Here is a 16,810-nt window from a genome sequence, read left to right as displayed (position 1 = left end):
GGACATTTTTCTCATTTCCAGCACTAAACAGTACTCTTTATTGTTGTGTACTTATACTGATTTTGTGTGTGATAAGCTAGTTCAAAAGGGAACATAAATCATTGCTACCTGCATGTGTACAGAAATTTTCCAGACCATTATCCATTATAGGAAACCTATTTATGACCCATTGGATTATCATTAGACATAGGATTAACATATTAGACATAGTCTTTGGTTTCATAGAAGAAATTTTAAAACAATGATTATGTATGGAGACATTTATAATCTGTGTTTTCAATGGAGGCCCAAAGTAGCTTACAACATCATTTCCCCCCCACAAAAACCCTGTGAGGTAGGTTAGCTGAGAGATAGTGGCCGCTTTATAATGGGATTGGGATTTGAACCTGGATATTTCAGATCCTAGTTAGACACTAGCCGCTATATTGCATCAGGATGACAAGCAGAGAAACAGTGCATGTCAGATAGTGTTCATCATAAAGAATAGACAGTGTAATATTTTACCTAGAATTTATAACATTTTTTCCTTGAATATTGTAACAGCAGTCTTGGTCAAAATGTATTTTTGTAGAACTGGTTTATGGAGTACCTGTACTCCCAACTGCCCAGGATTTGTTCTGTAAATTCTGCTATTCTGAGGGAAGAAAACCCCTTTCCATGCAACACTCTGTAGTGGCTTCACTGATGAACAGGTAATAATGACAATTTACAGCCCTTAAAGGGTCCATGGCATACCGTAAAAGAAATGTTCTTTTTTAAACCTATGTGCACTAGTTTACCAACTGTACATTTCTGGAGAGAGAGAGCAGATTTGGCCTCATTTACACAGGAATGAGTTATATCTTTGGTTCACTGATAGTTTTCCCCTTAAACCTGATACTAATAATAATATCAATTGCACAGGCCCCACATGAGACAACTGTTCAATAAAGACTCAAACATTATACATCAGGTTAACTGATGTATAATGATTAAGTCTTTATTGAACTGTTGTCTCATGTGGGGCCTGTGCAATTGATATTATTATTGCTTATTTTGTTCTACTACTATGTATTGTTGATGTATTATGATGTGCACTGCCCTGAGCCCTTAGGGGGAGGGCGGTATACAAATTAAATATCATATCATATATCATATATGTATTCATTAGTTTTAGTGCATTTGCCTTCTGGCTAGTTTTAGTGCATTTGCCTTCTGGGGAGGGCGGTCTAAAAATATAATAAACAAACAAATAAATAAATGAGTGTGTCATATATATGAAATATGGCCATGTGATGTAGTGGTGTAGTATGTTGGACTAGGACAAAGGATGCCCAGTTTTTTATCCTGCGAAGTTTCTTGGATGACCTTGAACCAGTCAGTCTGTCTCAGAAGACTGTTTTAGGAACCCAGCCTCATAAGGCTGTCTCAAGGACAAAATGGGGGAATAGCCCTGAGCCTGAGGTCCTTGAAGGAAAAACAGAATAAACATTTACATGAAAAATAGTTATCTGTCCTGCATGCTTAATCAGTATAGAAGCCGGGTATGACTGTTCAAAATTAATAAAATATTTGAAAGCATCCTGTTCTGATATGGCTGAGGGCTAATTCACACGTTACAGGTGTATGAGACACATATGTCCCACTCCACACTGTTAATATCTATAAAGAACAAGTATGCTGAGAGTGCAAATTATGTGGTTTCTTCCTTCGTCAGTGTCACTAGCTCCAAAAAAGCATAGGAAAGTACCATGTAATTTGTCCAAACCATGCGTGTTTGGCATGGGACCAAATGATGCAAAAGCTACTCCTACGTCAAAACAGTCCCATATGAATTAGGACATCAGAGGATGAAACAAAAGTTTGCCTGAGTGACAGATAAGTGGGCAGACATGGGGCAGAGGGAGAAGTGCCAGCTTTCTGTTAGTAAGAGTCATATTTTTGGTTGTGAATGCATATCTTTTTTGGGAAGATGAGAATAAGTATAAGTGGCATATTTATTTCTGTATGGGTGTTTTTAGGTCCCTGTTCCTTGACCTGCCCTAGTCTCCTTCCTTTTCCCTCTGTTCTGATGATTACAAGTTTGAAGTGCTAGAGTTATCATGACACAGCATGGCAGGAGATCCAAAAGTCTTAAAGGTCAGAGGTCTGGGTTGAAATCTCCTCTCAAAAATACTAGTGATTTCTTTCATACTCAGCTCTCCCTGTTTGAAAGAAGGATAATAGGATCATGAAACAAATTAATCACAAAAATTATGACAGTAATCTAGAGTTTTATAGTCAGTTCCATAACACTTTGTGCAGAGAAATTCTTTGACTCCATATTACTGTGTGTTGTTGGGGGATATTTGAGATATTTAAAGCTGCAATACTATGCACACTTGTTTGAAAGTTAATCCAGTTGAATGGATAGTATTTATGTCTGAGTAATTTAGGATTAGACTTAAGGCTCTAGTTCACACTTCACTGATGGTAAATTTCATGGAAACCATTGAAATCCTACTAAAATCAACAGAAAGTGGATGTGCACTGAATAGCAGCCCAAATCTTACTTCAGGTGTCTGTGAAGACTTCCTATGTCTACTATTTAAGGTTAACTGCTTCAAGCTAAGATGTATTTTTATTTTTCATATATAACTGTCAAGGGTTCAAGACTGGACAGAAAAACAAATGGTAACCTCCTTCATGGCAACTTTTCCTTGTACATTAACTGAGCACAGATGCATAGCTATGAACTGCTGGAAGAACAAAATTAGGGATCATAGAACACACTGCAGTGTTCCAATTTTTTTTCTCCCAGGCAAACTGGGAGAAATAAACAAGGTGGAATTTAAATAAATGGACCAGCAAGGTAGCATTTTAATAAATGGACCCATAAAGAAAAAAATAAAATATCAAAAGGAACATGACAAAGATGTTCAATATGGCTAATATTATTCATTCTGGCAATGGACATATTGGCTACAAAAATTAGACAACACATAAGAATCTCTGGAATAAAAAAAGAAAAGCATAAAATGGAATGTTACACAGATGATGTCATATTAGTAATAAAACCAAATATCTCTTTGAAATATACAGTAGAACAAATAAATAGATTTGGAACTTATTCTGGATACAATTTGAATTTTAAAAAGACAAAATTAATGTTATTAACAGCAACTCAAGTAGAAGAAGAGATAGAAAAATAATTATTAAAAAGATAAACTATTTGGGATATATGTAACAAGACAAAATGATAATCTCTAAAATGACAATTATCAAAAAGTTTGGACGAATATAAAAGATGATCTCAAAAAATGAGAAAAGTTAAGAATATTGTGGCTAGGAAGAATTTCTGCATTTAAAATAAATATACTACCTAAGCTAATTTTTTTAAAATTCCAAATATTACCAATGTACATAGATGAAAAAACTTTTAAAAGAGCACAGAACAATAAAGAATTCAATTTTCAGGGCTGGGATTGGGGTGGCTCTGATTATAAAGGCTTTAGTGCCATGATAGGACCACCATTCTCTAAAGGCGATGTGAACATGCAACATCCCTCTTAATTAGGAGGCAAGCTGATTTATGCCCACCCACAGAGATTTATGGATTCAATTGGATTCCTGAATACTCTGCAGGACCCAATGCCTCCCAGTGACACATTAGATGACCTGACTGAGGACTGGAACAGCCAGCTGTCTGAAGCCTTTAATGAGGTTGCGCCCCAATGCCCTCTACACCCATGCATCAAACCAGTCCCATGATATACCGTGGAGCTGAGAATGAAGAAACAGGAGCTAAAATGGCTAGAGCAGGTCTGGAGGAAGACTCATGACAAAGAAGCAAGAACATCTTGTAAGACATTTATGAAAGCCTATGGGGTGGTAGTCAAAAGCTGTGAAAAGAGATTTTTCCACAGCTAATATTGGATCCACACACTCACTGTGACAATTTTGCAAGCTATTTTGTGGATAAGATCTTATCTCTCCACCAGGACCTATCTGCCAGCTTTGATACATAAAGTAAACTAGAAGCTTGTGGGCCATCTTTAGGTCCTTCATTGGATCAATTCAGCTGTCTCTTCCAGGATGATGCGATCAGCCAGGCCCACTCTCCTATCTACTGGTGTGTGTGTGTGTGTGTGTCCTGTTTACAAGAGAAAGAAGGAAGAACCAGCACTTTTTCACAGCAAAGTCTGAACCACTCATGTTCCCTGTCCGTCCCAACTCTACCACCCCATATATACACAAGGTCTCCCCATGGGAAAGGATTTCTTTCTGAAAGTGTAAAAATCCTACAGAGCTGCAATCTAACCTGTACTTAGGGAAACTTTAAGCATTTGAGCCATAAATGTCTCATAGAGGCTGCTTGACGTCAGAGGCTCCTGGAGAGGGAGGCTGGTCTGAAAGTGAAAACAGCAGCAGTTCCCTTATGAGGACAGTACAGGCAGTGAAAGGAAAGCTGGACAAGCAGTGCTCTGTGTGTGGACTGTAGGATTGCAAAGGAAAAGGCGGAGAGGCACAGAGAAGAAAACAGTGTGATGCCAGGGTACACCATGCAGCAACTCTCCTTATTCCTGACAGGAAAATAAACAAAAGTAAGCTCTAGTTTTTGTTCTTCATTCAATAATGTTCTGGGATGTTGTGGACTTAGGCTGAGTGGTTTGTTTCTTTGAAGTGTTATAAATAGAGGCTGACAGCAAGAAGACTCTCTACTGTCTGATTGTATGGAGCGAAAGAAATAGGGAAGGCTTTATAAAAGTAAAAGCACTGGGGCTACATCCAGCTTTGGATTCCATGGATAGAAAAGAGATAATAGATTGCTTTTCCCTACTTCCCCATAGGAAGCATTGCAATTAAAGCTATGTTGCTGAGCAGTAGCCTAGTTTGGCCAAATATTAAGAATTTCTCATCTGATTTTAACACTTTCATTCTGAAGCCCTCAAAACACCTGTGAAGTAATGCATGTAAATCAGTTTTGGGGTAGGATTTTTCTTATTGGAAAACTGAATCTTATATGTCCTATACATGGCTTCTTGAAAAAAAAAGTTTCCTAAAGTCTGGCATACTCAGCATTTTGAATCTGTCTACATACCCAGTCCTGGTGGAAGGAGCTCAACATTACTTTGAGATGAGAAAAGTAGCTGCACACTTAGGACTTCTCTATAAGAGCCCCCCCTCCCCCCAAACAACAACAACAACAACCCTGACTGGAAGCATGGACATCCTTTGAAAGAATAAATAAAGAAGCTACAATTTACCAGAACAATTTTAATCCAAAAAAAGTTACTTTCTGCTAAAATAAAAAAGGATTTTTTTCCTTATTCAGGGCTTCACATATTTAGTAAGAGATCCAACAAGTGCATTATTAAAAAGGTCTACTATGACTACAGTAAAATGAAGCATGCATACAGTTTTTTAAAAAAAAAATAAAAACAAGATCCTGCTGTTTATCTCTCCCACAGCATGGTCACATAGCCACATTGTGTCTTTAAATTGAATTAAATTTGGAATTCATATGACCAGTGAGATTAATAGCAATAGGGGAGGTACTGTAGTTTATATTAATTTACCAGAGGTGGAAGATCATTAAATTCTCACAGTAGCAGGACTGTATGAGAAACAGAACCACCTCATGGCATGAGAACTTTATCTGGCACATGAATGATTCTTCTGAACAGAAAGTCTATGCTGAAAAAAGGAGCTCAGTTTGATGATCCCCTTTGTTTTTGGTTTACATATACAATGACTTGGCATCCACTCCTTCCCCACATTCTCCTTTTCTCCCTCAAGGCAATAATGAAAATCTTGTTTTGCATGCTTCATGATCTTGGATTGTTTTAACAGGCTACTTTGAATAAAAAGCTATGTAAAAAATTAAGAGTTTCATTAATACAGCTGTTGCAGCAAAGCCAACACAATTTAATGAGTAGGCATAAATGATAAAAGATATTGAGCTGGAGTGAAGATGAAGAAAAGGAATGAACTACACAATACTGGTCATAGTGTTCCACATACTGGCAACCGCAAAAGAGGCTCTCTCAAGGCTGCTGATGTTCTGGTTATGCTGCCAGGCTACAAATATTTTTACTTTTTGTGTGTGGGAGTGTAGATTGCTGGGGAGGAAAGAATCAGATTGGCTGGGTAGCAAGATGCTGGGTCAAAAGAGCTGATGGACTACACAGCCATGAAAGTCATGTAAGTTTAAGTAGCTGCAGGAATCTCCCATGTTGATGTAGGTAGTATGTAGAACAATGCCTTCAGTGGCTAATGGAGTAAGGTAACACTTCAAGGGAGAGATGGTCAAGGGAAAATCTAAAACATGCTGCCATTCAAGCTTGCATGAGTTGAAGGAAAATATATCTTACCGAAAAGGACCATGACTGTGGAAGTGTGTGTGCACACGCACATGAACGTGCCTGTGTGCTTACTCAAAATTACCATGTCCACAAGTTTTGTCTTGGCAGTGATATAAATACATCTGGTTTTTCAAGGAGTAACACAGCAGTTATTCAGTCCTTATTTTTAAGTGGGGCTTATTTCCAGTAACTAGGATTCAGTTTTTCCTAGAAGAATGGCTTCATAATGGACTAATTGAGCAGGCTGGCTGCTTCCTCAAACATTAATCTTCCAAAATAAAATTAGCATTTTGTTAGCTACAAACCATGTTTTCTATAATAAGAAGCCGAAATGCCAATTGATATTTATCACACTTTGCAGCACTCCAATAAGCTCCTGCCTCCAAAATATCTAACTGGAGCTGGCTGTGAGAATTTACATGTGGCAACAGTATTTATTACCATGTATAAAGCACACCTCACACATTCTGTGTGTTAAAGTGGACCAGCTTTAGAATCTGACACATTGCAGATGCACGACAACAGAGTGACTTGTATGAGGGTTAATATGAAGTGAGATTTACACTAGGGATCTCCTAGACCACAGCTCACTTGCTTAGTCACTATGCCACGCCAGGGCAATGATTATGGAAGTAGATTTGTATCATATTGAATGGTGAATCCAAGCTATCTACAAATCATGGAACAATTAATAATTTCTGAAGAGAACATTACTGTGTGATTCTACTTGAATTCAGATCTTCCACCCACACACTCCCACTCACTGGGATTTAGAGCAAATCAACCCACATTACATCACTGTCTAACTGTTCAGCAACTAGTTGAAAAATATGCCATTTGGAAAGATACTTCCCTTCATGCCACATTCATGGACCTAAAAGGTGCCTTTGACTCAGTACCCCGGACAAGACTCTGAGCCAAATTAAGAAAATCCTCTATCAATAGGCCACTTTTGGCTCTCATACAAAGTCTACACTTAAACACATTACTAAGAGTTAGATACCATTGACACAGCATGCTGACAGATGTTGTTAAAACATTCAAGGGAGTAAGGCAGGGTTGCCTGCTTGCACCAATGATTTTTATTTTCTACCTGAATTATCTGGTGGAAAACTTGAACAACAAACGTTATCATCCCTCCAAAATTGCCAGTAGGCATATATACATGTTATTGTACATAGATGATGCTGTGATCTTATCAAGAACCCAAATAAAATTGAGTAGAGCCCTGGGTAAGTTAACTTCTTATTGTAAGCAAGAAAAACTGTCAATTAATTTCTAAAAAGATTCTAGGGGCAGGAAAACAGCCCATGTGCAGGGACTGGCTTATTTCGAGGAATAAGATCAAACAAGTGGATAGCTTTAAATATTTAGTAGTTCTTCAGGCCTCTGGTGCAAAACTACAGCATCACAAAGCAATGGCATTCACTGGTGATAGGACAACCAATAGTATTTTGAAATTCTACAGATCCAGAGGTGGATCTTATGTACTGGCAGCCTTCAAGTTAATTCAAAGCCAAAATAATTCCACAACTTGTATATGGATCAGCCCTGGATTCCTCCCCCTCTTCCTATGCCCCCCCTGGAGAAAGTTCAAGCCAAATTTCTAAGGTCACTCTTGCAACTGCCCAAGTGTGTATCTGATGCCTGGATTAGATTAGAAGCTGGGATGGTCAAGGTAGAGGCCATAATCAAAACAACTTCAATAAATAAATGGCTCACAGCTCTTCTCAATCCATATGGTCTGTTCCCTGCAATATTGCAGGATAATTTCCAGTCAAGTTGGAAATGCCTGTACCTCCAGAGCCAGATTTAATATACCGCCCCATCCCCAAAGGGCTCTGGATGGTGTACAACCAATAAAATCATCAATCTCCATCTTAAAATCAGATGATAACATAAACAATGACAAACTCATCAGGCGGTCAGCATAATGTGGACAAGCTTCCTAGGTGGAATACGGGGCGCAGGGGATGGCACTTTCAATGGCCGACCTCCCCAAAGGCTTGGTGAAACAACTCCATCTTGCAGGCCCTGCAGAACTGTTCTAGGTCCCACAGGGCCTGGATGGCTGGGCGGAGAGTGTTCCACCAGGTTGGAACCAGGACACTAAAGGCCCTGGCCCGGGTAGAGGCCAGCTGTATCATGGAGGGGGCCTGGTACTACCAGCAAATTGACCTCCACCAAATGCAGAGATCGAACAGGGACTTAAGATATGAAGGCCCCAGGCCACAGAGTGCCTTGAAGGTTAAAACCAACACCTTGAAGATGATTTGGAATTCTAGCGGAAGCAAGTGCAGGTGGTGCAGCATGGGTGAGATGTGATCTCGAGATGAATTACCCGTAAGAAGTCATGTCACTGCATTCTGGACTAACTTCAACTTCTGGATCAACCGCAAGGGAAGGCCTGCACAGAGTGAGTTGCAATAATCTAACTTGGAGGTGACCGTCACATGGATCACTGTGGCCAGGTCAGTCCGAGAGAGGTAAGAGGCCAGCCGACATGCTTGATGCAGATGGAAAAATGCCACCTGAGCCATCTAGGCAACCTGGGCCTCCATGGATAGAACCAAATCCAGGCAAGCCCCCAGGCTCTGGACTGAGGGAGCTAATGATAGAGAAGCCCCCTCCAACAAGGGTGCTGAAACCGCCCTCCCCCTTTAATGACCCACTCACAGGACCTCTGTCTTCTAAATGAAGAAGAAGCAAGCCTTTATTGGCATAGACAACAGTACAACAGTAATAAAAAACAGATTAAAAAGCATATACAATACAGGTCGAAGGAAATCTACTGGCGTTTAGTAATTTCCAGGAGAAAGTCTGCCACTATCATACAGAGAGAAAGATCAGGGTTGTCCAACAAGTAGTGTAATCTAATTAAATCCGGGAGATGGGGTAAATGTAAAGGAATAAGATTCACATACTTGAATCTGACCTCTGTCTTCGATGATTGAGTTTTATCCTGCTTTGCCTCAACCAACCAGCGACTGCCTCCAAGCAATGCTGGAGAGCTGCAGGGGTGGAAGTCAGTTCCCTCTCCATCAACAGAATGAGCTGAGTGTCATCAGCGTACTGATGACAGATCAGCCTAAAACTCTGCACCAGTTTTATTACCGAGGCTCACACCAGAGATTTGAGAATTAAGCCTTGAAATTCATGATTGAATCATCTGAGCAACAGAAGAGCCACATATTCCACCTTGGAAGTTTGTACATATTATGCTGACCGTCCGATGAGTTTGTCATTGTTTATGTTATCTGATTTTAAGATGGAGATTGATGGTTTTATTGGTTGTACACCACCCAGACAGGCCTTGCCACTAACCCTTGTTGCTGACTTCAGTTGACTCACTGATAAAAATGAGAAATGAGAGATTTGGCTGTGGCGCATCCCCATTACTAGAGGCTTTTGCCCCATACAGTTACCACAGTGACATCACCTGGCTTGGGTTTCATTAGCATGTAGAGTTTCCATGTTTAGAGGCAATATACTTCTTACTAGATAGATAATAGAATCCTAGGGGAATCATGCAAGGGAATATTTCATCTTGGGAAATCCTTTGACCTATTCCATTTCACATAGATCTAGCATTTTAGCATACGGTTTTCCTTGTGGCTTATATATGCTGGTCCAACTGAACACACTAGTCATGGGACCATAGTCCATACAGAGAACTGTGATCAAAAAGTAGGCAGCAGAGGTGGCATAGTATGCACATAGGAATACTTACAAAATATTGCACAGTGCAGAGCCTCTTTTTCATTCATTACTTTCTTAGTTACATTTCCATTTTATTGTTAAGACGTACAATATAAGAATATAAGAAAAACATGCTGGATCACAGCAAGGCCCATCAAGTCCAGCTGTCTGTTTGCACAGTGGCCAATCAGGTGTCTGTAGGAAACCCAAAAACAAGGCAACTGCAGCAGCATTATCCTGCGTGTGTTTTTTAGCACCTAATATAATAGGCCTTCTTTCTGATACTGAAGATAGGCATGCATGACCACTAGTATCCATTTGGCTAGTGGCCATGGACAGTCCTATTCTCCACAAACATTTCTTCAAACCTTCCAAGTTGGCAGACATCACATTTTGGGGTAGCAAATGCCACAATTTAATTTTGTGTTATGTGAAGAAATACTTCCTACTGTCTGTTTTGAATCTCTCACCCTTCAGCTTATGCCCCACATTCTGGTATTATGAGAGAGGGAGAAAAGCATCTCCCTGTTCACTCTCTCCACACCATGCATAATTTTATAGACCTCTACCATGTCTCCCCTCACCTGCCTTTTTTCTAAGCTAAACAGCCCTAAACGTTTTAACCACTCCTCACAGGGAAGTTGCTCTAGCCCCCTAATCATTTTTGGTTCCTCTTTCTTGCACCTTCTCAGGTTCTGCAATATTCTTTTTTAGGTGTGGTGACCAGAACTGTACACAATATTCCAGGTATAGTCTCACCGCAGATTTGAAAAGGGCAGTATGATAGCAACAGTTTTATTCTCTATTCCTTGTCCAATTATGGCCAGCACAGAATTTGCCTCTGTCACTTCAGCCACACACTGGGTTGACATTTTACTTGAGCTATACATTACCACCCCAAGATCCCTTTTGTGGTCTGTTGCTAGCAGTGTTATCCCATTAATGCATAAGTGAAGTTGGGATTTTTGGCCTCAATATACATCACTTTACACTTGCTCATACTGAATCTCATTTTCCATTTTAAAGCCCATTCATCCAGTTTGGAGAGCTCCTTTTGAAACTCTTCACAATTTTTTTCTGACCACCCTAAATAATTTGGTGTCATCTGCAAACTTGACCACTTCACTGTTCACCCTCAGCTAAAGGTCATTGATGAACACTTTGGAAAGCACAGGTCCCAACAAAGATCTCGAAGGGACAGGACTGCTCACATCCCTCCATTATGAGGACTGGCCATTTATTCCAACTCTCAGTGTCCTATTTTTTAACCAGTTGCCACTCTCTACGAGGACTTGGCCTCTTATCCAATGACTGTGAAGATTGCATTGCAGCCTTTGGTGGAGGGCTTTGTGAAAAGCCTTTTGGAAATCCAAATACAACAATCAGATTGATATTTTTTCACCTACATGTGAGCAAGAAAGCTCCTTGAACAATATTTGAACTATCAACCCTAGTCTAGTCAGAGGTCCATAGTCATGTACAGAAAACTCATTGTTAGCATGTTTCCAGCTTCTATAGATTTCATTTGCCAGTGTATGGTAGTTATGCATTGTTTTTTGTGCAGATGAAGGCTCTTTTATCATGTACTCTGCAAGACAACACAATTGAATATCCTCTGAAACAGAGCACTCAGTTCTAGATAGTGTGGCTTGGGAACATCAATTGGCAACCAGGAACTGGAGGCAAGAAACTGGCAGACAGGCTTGCACTTGCTGGACTGGTTGATCCAACAAGGTAGTTTGCTTAAACCTCAGCTTAAATGGGCTGCTGAATTCTTGTGGCTGCAATTTGCTTTGGCTGGGATCCTGTGAAGAGTTACTGTTCTCACTGACTGGCTCTGGAATGGGGCAGTACGTAGCCAGTCAAGGACTTTTCCTCCTTTGATCTAACTTGGCTTGGGCCTTCTGCTGTTGTTGCTCCTGCAGAACAGGAGTGTCTGCTGAGGGGCTATGGGCCTGACTTTTCATCCTGCCCTGTGTAGGTATAGTGATTATTTCAAGGGTTAGTGGCAAGACCTGTCTTGCAGGCTCAGGCAGAATGGCCTCTGGTGCTGCTGGACCACTGTCAGCAGGTGCCTCACTGTGATAGACCCCCATGATCCCCCTGGTCCTCCTCAGCCACCATCCTTGGTTCCTCAAGCTCCTGCCATGAATACTCCAAGTCTGAATTACTGGACTGGTCAGAGGGGTTCATGACTTACCTGTAGTATTGCGATTTTACAATTTGACCCTAATCTTCTCCTTGAACTGCAAATATCTTGAGCTAGAAAATTGATAGTTTTCTATTCTAGTTAGGCAGGGCCGGAGTGAGGGGGAACTGCACCTGGGGAATGCATGCACCCTGTGCCTGCCACCACCACAGAACGCCCCTGGAACACCACTCCACACCCCCACACCGGTGCACGACTGGTGCATCACGCACCCCCTCGCCCTTGGCACTACACCACTGTATTTAGGGGCAAATAGTAAAAATAACACTCTGGTAGGCAGAAAGAAGATGTGTGGCAGTGATATTTGCATTCTGAGAATGGATGCTTATATTAATTACAATTTCATGATTCACTGCTCTGGATTCCTCCACTGAAACCAGTGCTTACGTTACCACTGCCATTTATGTTAAATGTGGTAGTAGGAGCTTTGGTTGGGATTTATTCTTTTCTGACTCTTCCACTAGTTTTGTTTGGGAGGGAGTTTGAGGAGTGGTGTGTCATTGTGTCCCACATTTCTACAGCTTGTTTTCACTAGTACTATACCTGGAGAGTTTTTTGGCTGAGTTATTTTTGGAGCACAAATATTTTGGATTTGGAACCCAGCATTTTCCACACTAATAGCTCCCCCATCCAAGATAATATTGGCTATGGTTCTAGGCTTCTTTCTAAACCACTTTTTATTGCTTAAGTAGTGAGATCCCACCAGATTGCACAGTCTCATGAAGCCATTTTCCAGATGTGTCATGACTCCTACTGATCTGTTGACCATGGTTACTGGATGGCTTTCAAAGGATCGTAGAGAGTTCCAGAAGAGTGCAAAGACATTTCAGGGCAGCTACATATTTTAGCTGGAGGAAGCTATTTCCTGACATAAGATGCGAAAGGAAGAACAGGAGTTATAGATCCTAAAGCTTAAATTTGAGTGAGTTCTCAAACCTAGGTCAGTACTATGGAGATATAACCCATAAAGACTAGAATACAATGTTCTCAAACCAATTTTTAAAATCCGCCTTATTATTATATTATTATAAAACCGCCTTATATTATTCAGAATATTTTGTATGGTTGTCTTATATGTTCTTTCACACATACACTCATACTAATGTTTTCTGAACAGGTTCCCTCTGTCAGACCCTACTTTTTAATACCCAGTGTCCTTGACATTTAATCTGGTATGCTAGTGATTGCAAAGCTCACTTAATTAAATATTCTTGATGGATTCTCATCTTGTCTGTTTCGCTTTCTCACTCATGGGTTGGCTACCTAACCAGCTCAAGATTATGCTTCCCCACCATTTTTAGTCTTCACAATAATCCTATGTAACAGATTTTAGATTGACTGATCCTCAGTCACCCAGAGAGTCATAGTAGTGTCATATCTTTTAATGTTTCTATTTTATGCTCAGGAGGAATATTTATAAATATGGATAACCAGGCAAGGTATATATAGCTTTATCATCTTATAGTGGCATTTTCTCTAAAAAAAGTCTTAAATTAATTTTTAAAAAATCTGTAAATTTAGTATACATTGATATAATTTTGTATGAACTAAATCTATGATAGATACCAGTGAAGAAAACAGCATTATTAGAAATGCATAACTCCCACTAAAGTTTTAAATGATAGAATAATATATGAAGATGACACAAACCAACCAAGTAACATGTACATTCCCATGAAACAAACTACTTCTCTCTAAACAAAACAGCACAAATAGCACACATTTTTATTATCATGGCAGGAGCACAGAATGAAGCTGAATACCTGAAGTTAATGTGTTATAACTGCATTGCATCAAACAGAAGTTGTAAATTATTCTAAACATGTGTTTTTGATATTCTTAGGCATGGCAGCCTCAAGGTGGTACCTGGGGATCTTATGGAATTACAGCTCATTTCCAGAGTACAATGGATGCTTTGGAAGGTGGTCTCTATAGCATAGTACCCCAAAGAGGTCCCTGTCCTCCTCAGGATCCACCTCCAAATCTCCAGGAGTTTCCCAACCTGGAAATCCTTGACATTTTACATCCTGTTTTTCAAATTATTTTTGCTAAGATACTGTTTGTTTTTTTAAGTTAACTTTTACTTTGTCAGTTTTTGCATAAGGCTACAAGAAAAGCTGTGCTGGGTCAGATTAAGGGTACATTTAGTTCAACAGCTGCATCCAGCCTTGGTCAGTCACATGATTCTAGGAACCCACAAGAAGTGGCAGAAGCAACAGTACTTGTAGCAGAGACCTGGGTGGATTCTGCACTATAAAAATATAATGGGTTGCTGGAGGGAAATATCCCAGTTCAGGGAAGAACTTCGCATGGGTTTCTTCCTCAAAGTGGGACTGACCCCTATATTTTCCACAACCCATGTTTTAAAAAAAAACCTGCCAAAATCACCATTTGTTTGAAAAATCTCAGGTTGAAATTACTACTAAGGGAATGGCATGGGTGTCCAACCATTTTATTTTTCCCACCCATCACCCGTTCTCCCTCCTTACATCAGAGCATGTAGCTAGGCAGATGCACACTTTTGAATGTGGATGGGACATATTGCTTTGCTCCTTTTTTGGACAGACTTTATTATTTTGTATATTACAATGTTAAGGAGGGGGTTGCATGCTTCATGTTTACATGTGTCGTGTTTTCAAAGGCCTATGCTTTTTTCCCCATGCTGTAAAAATGGGAGGGGGAGGTCCTGCTTTGGCTCCTGGGATTGCTATAGATTCTCCACCAATTGGAAGCATTCCCTTAACAGAGGATAGGAGCGAGTGGAAGGGAGACTGTGATGATGGAACAGCCAATCAGAATGCAGGAAAAATGGGATGTTTGAACCTGCATGTTTGCATTGTTAAAAAATATAGTCTGTTCATGCAAAGTGGATTGTTTTCTTCACGAAAAACAGGCACCCATGCAAGGGACAAAAATGGAATAAAATAGACCTGGATTCAAAAATAACGGATGTAACTCATTATTATTATGCTGTGTGAAATTCACTCCGCATAACTTATATACTGAGTGTGAAGAATAATTTCCTTTCTTGGAAAAGTATTTCCTTTTTGGAAAAACAGTATGATACAATGGTTATTTATTAATTTAAAATATTTATTTACCACCTTACCTCTTCTAACAAATGGCAACTAATAAAGCTGCAATAACTGCAAGGACCCAAAACCAACAAAAGTGATAGCAAGATTGAAAACAATACAAACATACTGCTGACAACAATAGAAACACAGTTTAAAACCACACCTAAATCACCCAGAACAGTTTATACTCCATCAAAATACCCTCTGGAATCAAACTGTCTTGTTAGACTTCCAGAAGGCAGAGTGTGAAGGCATTCCCTCCACTCAGTCTGCCAGGTCATTCCAGATTATTGAACCTAACACAGAAGAGCTTGTGACCTAATTGTTTCCAGATGAACAATCCTAAGAGAAGGCTAGAGTGCTAGACTAGTAGTGGGGAGGCATGGATTCAAATTCCCACTGAACTGAAAGCTTACTGGATAACTCTGGACCAGTTCTCAACCTATTCTGCCTCACAAAGTTACCAAGGAGGTAAAATGAAAGATAGACTCTTGCTAGAGAAAGAGTAGAATAAAAATGTATACTTAGGTAAGATGTGTTTATTAAGTACATTTTTATCCCATTAGTTGTCCAGGGCACCAGACTCTTCCCTCTTCTTTTTTATCTTCATGAGAACATGTGTGTTAGAGGACTGAGGGAGAATGATTGGCTCAGTGTCACCTATCAAGTTTGACAGAGGGCACAGATTTGAAGTTTGGTTTCCCAAGGTCTTGCTTTTGCGCTGGAAATATTTATCGGGCAGGTACCCTTTCACTAGGAAGGTCTAGTGATAATAAACCATATACATAGTTAGCTATGAAAGCTGATAGGGAAACCTTGGGTCACTATGCAGGATGGCTAACTCCCTAACGGGAGAAAAAGTCCTGTCCCTTTACTGGAAGTTTAATGAGTTTTACCAGGTGACACTATTTACCTCCATGCCATGAATGTTTCTGCTGCACATTTCCACAAATTAACCTTCTGTTAGAGGAATAGGCTATTTTCCTCCTGGCATACTGGAAACCCTAAATCTATGTTGAACGCGTGGTGATGAAGGGAAACCATATACATAACACTGAGCTCCTTAGAAGAAGGTGGGATAAAATATTTATCTTGGGCCTGAAAAGGCCATTCCTCCTCAATGGAGGATGCTTGCCAACAAAATCTCAATTTTGATGAAGTAGAGCAATAACTTCTGAGTAATTTTACCACAGCAAAAAGCAACATAAGAATAGGGAATTAGTGACTGAGAACCCTGTGCATCTAATAACAACTGTGTACAAATTACTACTCTCAGGACCAAAAGTAGTTCTCAACATGACTTGCTGTGTGGAAGACTACATAGAAACAATATATAGATCTTTCAGAGGTTAATAATTTTCTCCTAAATGTGTTCCAAAGCTTTTTAGGGTTATAAAAAAAGGAGTTAAGAGAGCTCCCTCCCCTCCCCCCTCCTCCCATGGTAGGAAAGATGAAAGAGAGATCTTGATGGAACTAGAAGTGGGGGTGGGGGAAATGGGGTA

At 40.0% G+C, this 16,810-nt stretch overlaps 1 protein-coding gene across 1 annotated transcript in view; it reads left to right on the top strand.

Annotated features, from left to right (window-relative positions):
• Window positions 1–4,453: 4,453 nt before the first annotated feature.
• DAAM2 (dishevelled associated activator of morphogenesis 2) overlaps window positions 4,454–16,810 on the top strand; it is a 249,298-nt gene continuing 236,941 nt past the window's right edge. Inside the window, exon 1 of the mRNA XM_048517373.1 lies at window positions 4,454–4,562. The gene's annotated coding sequence lies outside the window, so the exon portion shown is untranslated. The remainder of the gene's footprint in view (window positions 4,563–16,810) is intronic.

Source organism: Sphaerodactylus townsendi, linkage group LG01, assembly GCF_021028975.2.
Source record: "Sphaerodactylus townsendi isolate TG3544 linkage group LG01, MPM_Stown_v2.3, whole genome shotgun sequence".
Classification (NCBI taxonomy): Eukaryota; Metazoa; Chordata; class Lepidosauria; order Squamata; family Sphaerodactylidae; genus Sphaerodactylus; species Sphaerodactylus townsendi.
This window is presented reverse-complemented; position numbering and strand designations above follow the sequence as displayed.